We start from the raw sequence: 12,108 nt of genomic DNA on the forward strand, positions 1-12,108 counted from the left end.
TGATTCATGTTTGTGGCTGTAATGTGACAAAATGTAGAAAAGTTCAAGGGGGCCAAATACTTTTGCAAGCCACTGTATACAGACATAGGATACAATCATTACAGTAAGATGCTACTCACACAGCACAGCAGATTCCCAGCTCAAACTTTTAAAAGGGAGAGGAATGTGCCAGTCACAGAATCTGAAAGTAGTACAAATTAAAGACATAAACAAATTTTCTCAGGTAACTCCCAAAGATCATGCCCTCAAGTCAAGGAGAAACAATTAGAACTGGCTTTAAGTGTGGACAGAGCAGTATTCTCTAATGTAGTGCCATTTAATTATCTGAACTTTCAGGGGCAGAAAGGCAAATAAATAAAAGAGTGTATAGACAGAAATCACTCTACACCAGTGGTGGAACAATACAAGTGCTCGCAGGAACAGGTAGTAAATAAGGTTGCTCTTTAACCATATGTTGTTCTTAACAGTGTTCTTATTTGTCAGCATAACTTGAAATTGAGTATTTTACAGGCATAAAATCATTTTCCCCATCTGCTGGTGAAGTCTTCTGCTCACTAAGGTCAGCTCAGTTCCTGACTTATCTCATGAGTTTTCATCATCTGATGAGAAAAGTCTTAAATAATTTTATGACAGATGAATACAGGCAGGAAACTGTGTCTGAGTCTAGTGTCATCTAGCCATTGGGCAGGCAACTTTTAACTGATGATGAAATAAACAAAGACGCTGCCGGGCAGTGAGTGGGCAAGACTGCCCCAATCAGAGTGATAAATGTCTGTATGTCACCACCCACAAAGAAGGAGATAAAGTAGTGTCTAAAGCATTAAACTTTTCTTCTACTGTAAAAAAGTGTAAGACATATCTGTTGCATGAGGAGAGGTACTAGCACTTGTACTAAAGAAAGAAAAGAAAAACTTTTAATTTGTATGCGCTTTCAACAGGTGGTAAATGATGCTAACCTGAAGCAAACAAAGGAAATTTCCCTTCCTGGGCCCTGTGCTTCGTACGTCGCTTACTACATCCAAGATCAAATGAAACATCCAAGACCAAACCATCGCGCTAACCGTGAGCGCGCTAATCCGGTTCCCCGAACACACCTGCTGTTGACGATTAGTACAGCTGGACGCAGTAATGTGACATCACTGGGTGTCGTAAAAGGGGCTACGCATCGATAGTAGAAACATTGATCGGCAACCCTCTGATTGGTCGGCGAAAATGTCGACGGAGCACGCTCGGCTCGGTATTTTTCGGCAGCAGAGCAAGAACTCTTGAGTGAGGGATTTCAGGAGTTTCAGAGTTTAATCAGAACGCAAGGGAACACTGCAAAGGCTGCAAAAGCAAGGAGCGAGGGCTGGCAGGAAGTTGCTGACAAAATTAAACTCGTAAGTAATTTAATAATAACAATAATAATGGAGTGGATTGATATAGCGCTTTTCAAGGCACCCAAAGCGCTTTACAATGCCACTATTCAGTCACTCTCACATTCACACACTGGTGGAGGCAGCTACAGTTGTAGCCACAGCTGCCCTGGGGCAGACTGACAGAAGCCAGGCTGCCATATCGCGCCATCGGCCCCTCTGGCCAACACCAGTAGGCGGTAGGGTAGATTTATTATATTACACTATATTATCCAATATTATATTACATTATATTATAATATGTTATATTTTATCCTCTTTCACATTAGAGCCACGACAGGACCCACTAGAACATGGGAACAGGTAAAAGTGAAATATAAGAATATTCTACAGAATGGTAATATTTATCACTTATATTGCTTTTAGTCTCTTGGAAAGAGACCCTGGAATAATCTGTTTGTTTATAACAGCAACCAAGAAAAGGGCAGAGCAACAAAAGACAGGTGGTGGTCCTGCACCCCCTCGTCAACAAGTTGGTTAAGTAAATAATACCCTCACGGGAAAATCGATATCTCTCTATGAGCACACTGTCGCGCTGAGCTAAAGGATCCTGTCTGTCCCGCAATATACGCTGAATTCTGAGGACTCTCCTTATCAATCTTGCACCTTCCGCAATGGGTGGCTCGCGTAAACGGACAGGACATGGCTGCGACAGGCTTCCCAAATCCACCTTGGCTTTTATAGCCGTGGTCTCTCATCTTGATTACACGAAGTAATTTACAATTGCTACTCTGAAATATGAATTAAATCTGTAATAATCACATACATGTAATAGAATGTTAATAGTACATTTCCCTTTTTTAGGAAATGACCTGTGTGAAATCAATAAATGGATCAGGTGCTGCATTGTCTTTAGTTACATTGATGTTATTTATTTATGGTGAAACAGTGGTGGAATATCGCTGTTGCTTTCGTATGAATGACGCGGGCATACCTGCGTGGCCGCGATCTAATCCTGTTTACATAAAGTAAACCTGCTCCCCAGCAGGTTTACGCTTACGGCTCTGTTGCTATGACAGCAAGTCCCGGATGGGCTTCGGGGAACCGAACGATCCAGGATCACGCGAAATCGTCAACAATCTCATCCAGCTAACTTACTTAGCGAGGTACGAAGAACAGGCCCCAGTTTGCAATAATTAGTCTGTTTGTTTGTTTGTTTGTTGTTGTTAATGTGAATCTCTCATTGGATAGTGAAGTACAAAATTCCACAGCCAGTGACATCTGATGAATTTAGTTTAGTAAATCTGGCCAGGTTGTGCAATTTAGAAAAATGTGTGTACTTTATGTTATTAATTTTGTGGGTTTTTTAATGCAAACTTATTCCAGACTTGTACTTCTGTATCCTCTGTTTATACTATCAGTTATTACTCAGAGTGATTAAACATTTTGGAGAAAAATCATAAAAATCTATTAAAAGTGCAGAATATCAAAAGACAAGAGAGATAACATTCACATGCAGAAAAATCAAAGCATTCTGTAGTAAAACAGTTGAACTAACTGTGCAAAAGTTTCTCATTTTCTTTACTTTTTAAATTCCCTCTTTGCTCCTGCTGAGTGACTGCTGGCAGTTTTTGAAACAAAGCACTTTCAAAGAGAAAAACATTAAAGGTAATGAGGCAGATGTTGATTTTTTTTCCTCTGTGCTTGATGCTGGACTTTTCATGCTGCAGTACAGCATCAAAGGAAGCATGTAAAATATATTTAAACTGGTTATTACAATAAATGTGTTAGTAACACTTTTGTATTTCCCTATGATTTTGCTTAAAAAAAAAAAATCTATCCGGTCATTTGCCTCTACATTTGTTTTACATTATAGTTCCAGAATTATTCACTCACCCATCCAAATCATTGAATTCAGGTGTTCCAATCACTTCCATGGCCAGAGCAGACTAAGTGGATGCTAAACTTTCTGCAGAGCCAACTGCTACAGACCATAGAATTGATATCCATGACCAAGCAGCTGCCATGTCCAAGCCTTACATTACCAACTGCAATTAAAAGTATTGGATTCAGTGTAAAGCACACCACCACTGGACTCTAGAGCAGTGGAGAATCACCCTTCTGGCGTGATTGGATCTGGCAATCCAATGGATGAGTCTGGACTTGGAGGTTGCAAGAGGAACAGTACTTGTCTGACTGTACTGCACCAAGTGTAAAATTTGGTAGAGGAAAATTATAGCATGGGGTTGTTTCTCAGGAGTTGGGCTCGGTCCCTTAGTTCTATTAAAAGGAACTCTTCCTGCTTCAGCATACCAAGACATTTTGGATAATTTCATACTCCCAACTTTGTGGGAACAGTTTGGGGATGGCCCCTTCCTGTTATAATGACTCCCCACTAGTGAATAAAGCAAGGTCCATAAAGACACGGATGAGCAAGTTTGGTGTGGAAGAAAATAACTGGCCTGCACAGAGTCCTGACCTTAACCCAACCGAACATCTTTGTTATGAATTAGAGCAGAGACTGTTCTAATAACTGATGTTGACCTTCTCGTCCAACATCAGTGTCTGACCTCACAAATGCTCTTCTGGAAGAATGGCCAAAAATTCCCATAAACACACTCCTAAACCATGTGGAATGGCCTCCCAGAAGAGTTGAAATTCATAACTGCAAAGGGCAACCTGATTTTATATGAAACCCTATGGGTTCACTCAAGTTCAAGTCCATATAAAGGCAGAGGAGCATATTTTAGCAATATAGTATACTTGTAAAAGCCTGCAAAAAAAAACATGCTGTGCTCACAGCTCTTCTTGTATTTAGCCCTAATTCATGCTTAGGTGTTAGCATGTTCAGTTTGATGGTGAGCCTGACAATTCTACCAGCTAAACATGAGCAGGTCAGCAATCACCTCAAACTGCTTCTATCACCTAAGTTTGCATTCGTTTTAGTTTTAGCCAAACATAATCAAATATGGTTTTCTTTTTTTTGGAAGAAAATATATTTGAAATGCAATTTAAATGAATTTTGTTCACACATATAAAGTGTTTGCGTCAATGATAGTTTTGGCAATACTGAACTATATAAATGTATAAACAAAGACAGTTGAGCATTAACTTGTAGTCTAGTCTTGCTCAACATTGCTAAGGTCCTCTTAATTGTATGTGTGATACATAATAATGCACTATAATAATCAGTGTGTTGTGTTAAACTGAACAGGAACTGCAAATGTGTTGGATGTGAAAATATGCAGATTATCTGCTATAGTGAGCAGCATTTGTATCATCAAAGTTGTAGAGTGTTATCAGCCTGACCCAGTGAACGGCTATTATCAGTTTTTTATCACACCAAGTATCACCCGTAGGCAACCTCATTTACTCCCTAACAGACTCAGTAAGTTGTTATTGCCTCATTTAACAGTGGTCATGTCATGTTGCTGAAGAGAAATAATGGATGGCTTGTTTCCACTTTAAAAGAGCAGCCAAAGTCCATATATTATACTTTCCGTGGGTCATTTTTGACCCCAGCAGACCCTTGTGTACTCACTGATGCCGAAAGTGTTACACTATATAGGGTTCCACTATAAATTAGCCGAGTTCAAGATGTGTCCTCTGTTTTAAATTTTGTTTTGACTGACCCATTTCTTGATAAAGTTTTGGCACCACAGTAATTGTTTGGGGTCAGAATAAAGATAATGTGTCAGGGTTAAAATGATCCTTGCACAACATTAGCAACATGTCAGAACAGTTGACATCCACTGGAGAATTTGTGTATTTACATTTACAAAACCAATCAGAGTTTTACTGAACTAACAGCAGCCTGTTATATAATCAGGGATACTCGAGAATGAGCATGATGGAAGATGAATCACCTATTAAAATACTAGTAGGGTACAAGAGGATGCCTATTAACCACACCTAAGTGATTACATCAGATAATGCAGTGATTCCTGACATTAGGGACAAAACAGGTTTTAATTTTCTAAAATATATTTTTAGATTTTTTTAAAAAAACATTTACATATAATTGTTACACAAAGTTTTGGCTGTCTCACCATGTTCTGGTACAATCTCCCAGGTGTAATAATTTACGTTTTTGCTGGAGCAGTGCAAGGTTTTTGTCAACACCATCAGACACAAAGAAATGCAAAAATATATATTTTAAATTAAGTTGTTTCAGCTATTTTGACTATTAGCAGCTTCTCTATTCTATTGTTTATGCACATATGTTTTCAAAGTAATTATACCGCATTTAAAAGTAAGATTGTTTTGGCTTTTTATTATTAGAGTTACAGTCATACATATTTTCAGAAGCTTATATTTAATCTGTATAAGAAACAATCATATTAAGCAGCATGCAAATTACACATTTTTATTGAGAAAATTACGTATTTTTATTGGAAGATCATGAGGGAGGAAAATATATGGTTCTCCAAAAGAGAAAAATAAACAAAAACTCCATATTATGGAGTTGACAAGGTGCTGACGGTGGTGACACAAATCTGACGGTGGTGACACACTAGTAGAAAACAAGATATTATTTCTTTCAAAATGACCATTAAACCTTAACAACTTATGTAATATCACAAGACACATCATAACAATTCTGTTTTTGCACATGTCAAGTTCAACATCTTAATAGTTCACCAGCAAGTAGCTACCTAATACTCCTTGATTCCTAAAGTACTCTGTGGTTGTGTGTTTAGACCCCCCCTGTACTTTCTCTCCTTTTGTCTCTCTGTGCTTGTTTCCAAAACCTTCTCTTCTGCCTTTTTTCTCTTCCTGGTGTTCTTTATTTTTCCCTCTTTCACTCCATTTCTCCATCTTTCCCTTTCCTTTATGAGAAACTCTTTCTTCAACTCAGGCTGGCTGTTAATCTTCTCTCTCCTTCTTTTTTGATCATCCCTGTTCCTTCTCTTTCGTTTCTCTACTGACAGGTTCCCCTTTGCCATTCTAGCCTGAAATGTACCATCTTGTAATTAATATAATTTTTCTGACCCATATGCATTTATACAGATTAAGGATGAATATTCACAACACAATTATATATTAAGCAATAGAAATGCTATCCGGTCTTTAAGTCTGATGTCATTAGCCGTTTCCAGGTCCAAGCTCCGCTGCAGATCCCAAAGTCAAAGGAACTCTGCGGCATCACTGAGAGTTACAAACTGTCTAAATTCTTTCATCTTTAATAAAAAGATCAGTGTGGCTGCTCTACCAGGTGGAACATCCAGGCATCCATGAAAACAGAATATATGAAATTTAATAGAGTTATAATAAATTGCTTGTTTCCACCTAAACATGATATACCAGCTCTGCTATTACTTCCAACATAAATGAAGACAGAAAACTAAACAGCAGTGACTTCTGTAGGGTTGCTAAAGTTGGGCTAGCTGGTATATAGTAATGTGCTATGTGATCACTAGCAACACAGCTACAGTGGCTTGCAAAAGTATTCGGCCCCCTTGAACTTTTCCACATTTTGTCACATTACAGCCACAAACATGAATCAATTTTATTGGAATTCCACGTGAAAGACCAATACAAAGTGGTGTACACGTGACAAGTGGAACGAAAATCATACATGATTCCAAACATTTTTTACAAATAAATAACTGCAAAGTGGGGTGTGTGTAATTATTCAGCCCCCTGAGTCAATACTTTGTAGAACCACCTTTTGCTGCAATTACAGTTGCCAGTCTTTTAGGGTATGTCTCTACCAGCTTTGCACATCTAGAGACTGAAGTGCTTGCCCATTCTTCTTTGCAAAACAGCTCCAGCTCAGTCAGATTAGATGGACAGCGTTTGTGAACAGCAGTTTTCAGATCTTTCCACAGATTCTTGATTGGATTTAGATCTGGACTTTGACTGGGCCATTCTAACACATGGATATGTTTTGTTTTAAACCATTCCATTGTTGCCCTGGCTTTATGTTTAGGGTCGTTGTCCTGCTGGAAGGCGAACCTCCGCCCCAGTCTCAAGTCTTTTGCAGACTCCAAGAGGTTTTCTTCCAACATTGCCCTGTATTTGGCTCCATCCATCTTCCCATCAACTCTGACCAGCTTCCCTGTCCCTGCTGAAGAGAAGCACCCCCAGAGCATGATGCTGCCACCACCATATTTGACAGTGGGGATGGTGTGTTCAGAGTGATGTGCAGTGCTAGTTTTCGGCTACACATAGCGTTTTGCATTTTGGCCAGAAAGTTCCATTTTGGTCTCATCTGACCAGAGCAGCTTCTTCCACATGTTTGCTGTGTCCCCCACATGGCTTGTGGCAAACTGCAAACGGGACTTCTTATGGTTTTCTGTTAACAATGGGTTTCTTCTTGCCACTCTTCCATAAAGGCCAACTTTGTGCAGTGCACGACTAATAGTTGTCCTATGGACAGATTCCCCCACCTGAGCTGTAGATCTCTGCAGCTCGTCCAGAGTCACCATGGGCCTCTTGGCTGCATTTCTGATCAGCGCTCTCCTTGTTCGGCCTGTGAGTTTAGGTGGACGGCCTTGTCTTGGTAGGTTTACAGTTGTGCCATACTCCTTCCATTTCTGAATGATCGCTTGAACAGTGCTCCGTGGGATGTTCAAGGCTTGGGAAATCTTTTTGTAGCCTAAGCCTGCTTTAAATTTCTCAATAACTTTATCCCTGACCTGTCTGGTGTCTAAATCCAATCGAGAATCTGTGGCAAGATCTGAAAACTGCTGTTCACAAACGCTGTCCATCTAATCTGACTGAGCTGGAGCTGTTTTGCAAAGAAGAATGGGCAAGGACTTCAATCTCTACATGTGCAAAGCTGGTAGAGACATACCCTAAAAGACTGGCAGCTGTAATTGCAGCAAAAGGTGGTTCTACAAAGTATTGACTCAGGGGGCTGAATAATTACGCACACCCCACTTTTCAGTTATTTATTTGTAAAAAATGTTTGGAATCATGTATGATTTTCGTTCCACTTGTCACGTGTACACCACTTTGTATTGGTCTTTCACGTGGAATTCCAATAAAATTGATTCATGTTTGTGGCTGTAATGTGACAAAATGTGAAAAAGTTCAAGGGGGCCGAATACTTTTGCAAGCCACTGTATGTTAGCATAATATAAACACAGTGAAGCTGGAGGATGAATGCTAACTTTTTTCCACTTGATAAAAGTTAACGTGAGGGTTCCCGATGGTTAGGCTGACAGTGATCACTGACTGTTTTTAGCGGCTTGTTCAGATGTAATAGAACAAGATAAAAAGCATTAAAACATTTTAACAGCACAACAGGCTTAATAAACACAGAGTAGTTTAGGCCTGGAAGCAGGATTCATACATCATCACTTAAAGAACAGCTCTCGGGGCACAGCTAGCTCAGTAGATGCCACATGATCGGAAGGTTGGGCATTCAAATCCAACGAACAGCGGCTATCCTAGATTGGTAGCTGCCCACTGTATCACTGAGTGAATGGGTTAAATGCAGAGAACTAAGCATTTTCATACAGGATTAATAATGTATACATAAACAATGAGATTCAAGATAAGGCAAATTTGATAATATTTGACACATCTGTGAAGCAGAAATATCAGTAAATTACACAGGAAGTAATATATCTGAAATATTAGTAAAAAATAACTTAACATAAATGGTGAATAGCACACTTTTGTGGAATTTGTCAACACCATTAGAAAAAGGGTCAACACCTGATGGTGTTGACATCTGATGGTGTTGACAAAATACCCTACTTTCTCTCATAACACATGTTTTTCTGACAAAAGCCATCTTGTTTTTCATCAGTTGCTTATGGCCTCTACATTCTACCTAAATTAAGCTCTTTTTACAAAAAAATAAAATAAAATCTTGGATTACATCGACTTTGGTGTTGACGCGCTATGGTTGTGACACAGAGTTTTATCAGAAAGGTGTGCAATAAATGAAATAAAAACAAATAAATTATCACAGCAGTGACCTCATGGCATGTCTATCAAACAGGAAGTGGTAAAGGGGTCTTCAGAGTGTAAGCTACCCAACATTAATTCCTGATTTTTTTGTACTTTAAAAAAAATCTGATGGTGTTGACAAAAACTCTGGACACGATTTTAATCACTTAAAAAATATTTAAAAATAAATTTTCAATTGCATATTTTGATATTATATAAGGTATTGACTTAAATACTTAGTGACGAGAGCCATGATGTTTAATTTTACATTACTTTAAAAAAAATTTCTGTATTTTAATATTATCACACCTGCTTCTGGACAATGGATTTTTAAGGTACTGGTAATATATATTTACCATTTAAAATAAATATATATTTATAAAAAATGCAAAATCATACTTTTGTTGTATAAACATTGCCTTGGTTTGTCTTTTAGGCAGTTGGGTTAACACTTGTATGCATATTTTTAACCACAAAATTGGGTTTTATCTGCCGGACATGTTTTGTCCCTCATCTCAAGAATCACTGAATGGCCATTCAGTCAGTTGAGGGTATTCAATGTAGGTCAAAGAGTGACATGCTTGCAGGAGCTTTTAAATTATTATCATTATACTTTCCACTTCTTCTGTGATTTCTCAGTCGACAGCAAACAGTATGATATATTTTCATATGGCTATGATGCCTTCAGTACTTTAGCGGCTCAATGTAAGAGCAGACTGACAGACTGATTTGCAGAGGGGATTTATTGTCTCAGCCAAATTTCCGTTTTGTTATTGTTCATAGCTCTGCAAGCTCAGCATGTGTGCTGTCTGAAAAGAAGCCAGTGACAACAAGGAAAACAATAACATTTATTTATTGATTCATAGGGTATATATTTCATGATATAATAGCGATATATTATAATTGGCAAAGATACTATAATCCAATAGCATTTCTATACATAAATACAAAATCTGAGGTAGAGCCTCAAAGATTGATGAAGTTGAAAATAAATAAATGCATTTCACATATATTATATATATTTTCTTTCTTGTTTTTTTTGTTTTGTTTTGTTTTGGGGGGTTTACACACATCACACACATTTTAAAACATAATTGTTATAGTGTATATCTACTCTTAATTTTAAAATTAAATTGATGTCATGGGCTTTTGGAGGCACATATCTATATCCATAGGCAGCAGTACCTCGCATAGAACACACAGAAATATATGACATTACTCAAGTAATTAGAAATTTAACCTATGCATTCATAGGTCACACAATAAAGTGCCAAAAAGACACAACAGACGTAACAATAGGAATACTGGTACCATATGAGACAGACAGCTATTGTGTGATGTTATTTCTGAAATACATATAATATTCTACCATAAGAGGACATCTATAAGGCCAATGGTTACCTGAAGATGTTTTGTAACATATTGGCAAACATCAAAGAACACTACATGTTATATGAATGGCAGTATCTCGACCTCCTATACGCAGATGACACATTCCTTTTTTCTTTTAAAGATTGCTTTCTGTTTTCACTACAACCCTTATATAAATTGCTCTTTCTTTGGTTACTTATACTGCCCAAAGTTGACTTGCAGGCTAAGCAAATTAGCAGTTCTTTTTGGTTGCTGTTGTTGTTGTTTTGATTCTTTCACCTATGTAAAAGGACAACAGCAACCTTCTGTTTCTTTATGTAGAACATAAAGTTACCTAAAGTAAACATGCACTGTATTATACTATCGGGAGGAAAAGGACAAAGATTATTATACATGGACATCAAGTTACAGCAACACAAACTGCACATGCAAGCTCTTCATTACATTATATGGCTCCATGTGGTTTCAACTAAACCCTAATTTAGTTTTGTTTGTTTTTTTCTGAAAAATAAAGGCAGAGAATCTCTATAGAAATTGAACATAACAGGGCACAGAACAAGGCCCCGAGTGAAAGCATTAAAATCTCTCTCAGGGCAAAAAAGGCTTTAATCATTCAAGTCTTATAGCAATACGCAAACGGTCTACTACATCCAACATGATTTAAAATGCCAACCTGCTCATTTGGCCAGCCCTGCTCTAATTTGCATGAAAGCCATAGAGTTCAATGGTTTTTTTGGAGCAGATTAGTGTTCATAGTCTGCTTTACCCAGCTCGAGTTAATAATTTGTTCTCCAAGATCCCCACATCATCAGAAATGAGAACTAGGTGCATCAAACATCCTGTAAATCTCCTCTGCCTGTTTCAGCAATCTACTGTAAGACTGACCATGCAAACATCTGATTGACAGGTAAGTGGAAGTTCATGTGAACTAATATATAGACAAACACACACATACAAGCATACACAGACATACATTATTATCACATTGGAACAAATAGAGCTAAATGCACTACATATTACCCAAAGCAACACTGCCTAGCAAGCACACTATTTAACATCAGGGTATTTGTGCTCATCGATTGATCGCGTTTTGTTTTCAAACCATAAAACCTCTTTGATCACAATCTGTGCTATGTACATGTCAAGTTCTTGAAAATACATGGCTTAGAGAAATAGTTAAGGAGACATTTAAACTCTTGTCTACTGTTATAGAATCTATACCTGCAGCCTCCATTAAGAACGCTTACGCCATTCCACAATTCATCACCTGCAGTGTTAAAAGCATAGTAAAGCCAATTAGGAATTTTGTCAGCATGAAAATGCATATCCAACTGGTCAAATTGTGGAAAGTACTAATTGCTTTCGAGTGGATACATGGTGTTACTTTGAAGGTAATTGGTTGGCAGCCCACAAAGTAAAAGTTGGCTGCCACACATGTGACATTTCAAGAGGGTGCAAAGCCTGTCTGTCTACCTGC

The sequence above is a fragment of the Maylandia zebra genome, linkage group LG1 (assembly GCF_041146795.1).
Source record: "Maylandia zebra isolate NMK-2024a linkage group LG1, Mzebra_GT3a, whole genome shotgun sequence".
Lineage (NCBI taxonomy): Eukaryota > Metazoa > Chordata > Actinopteri > Cichliformes > Cichlidae > Maylandia > Maylandia zebra.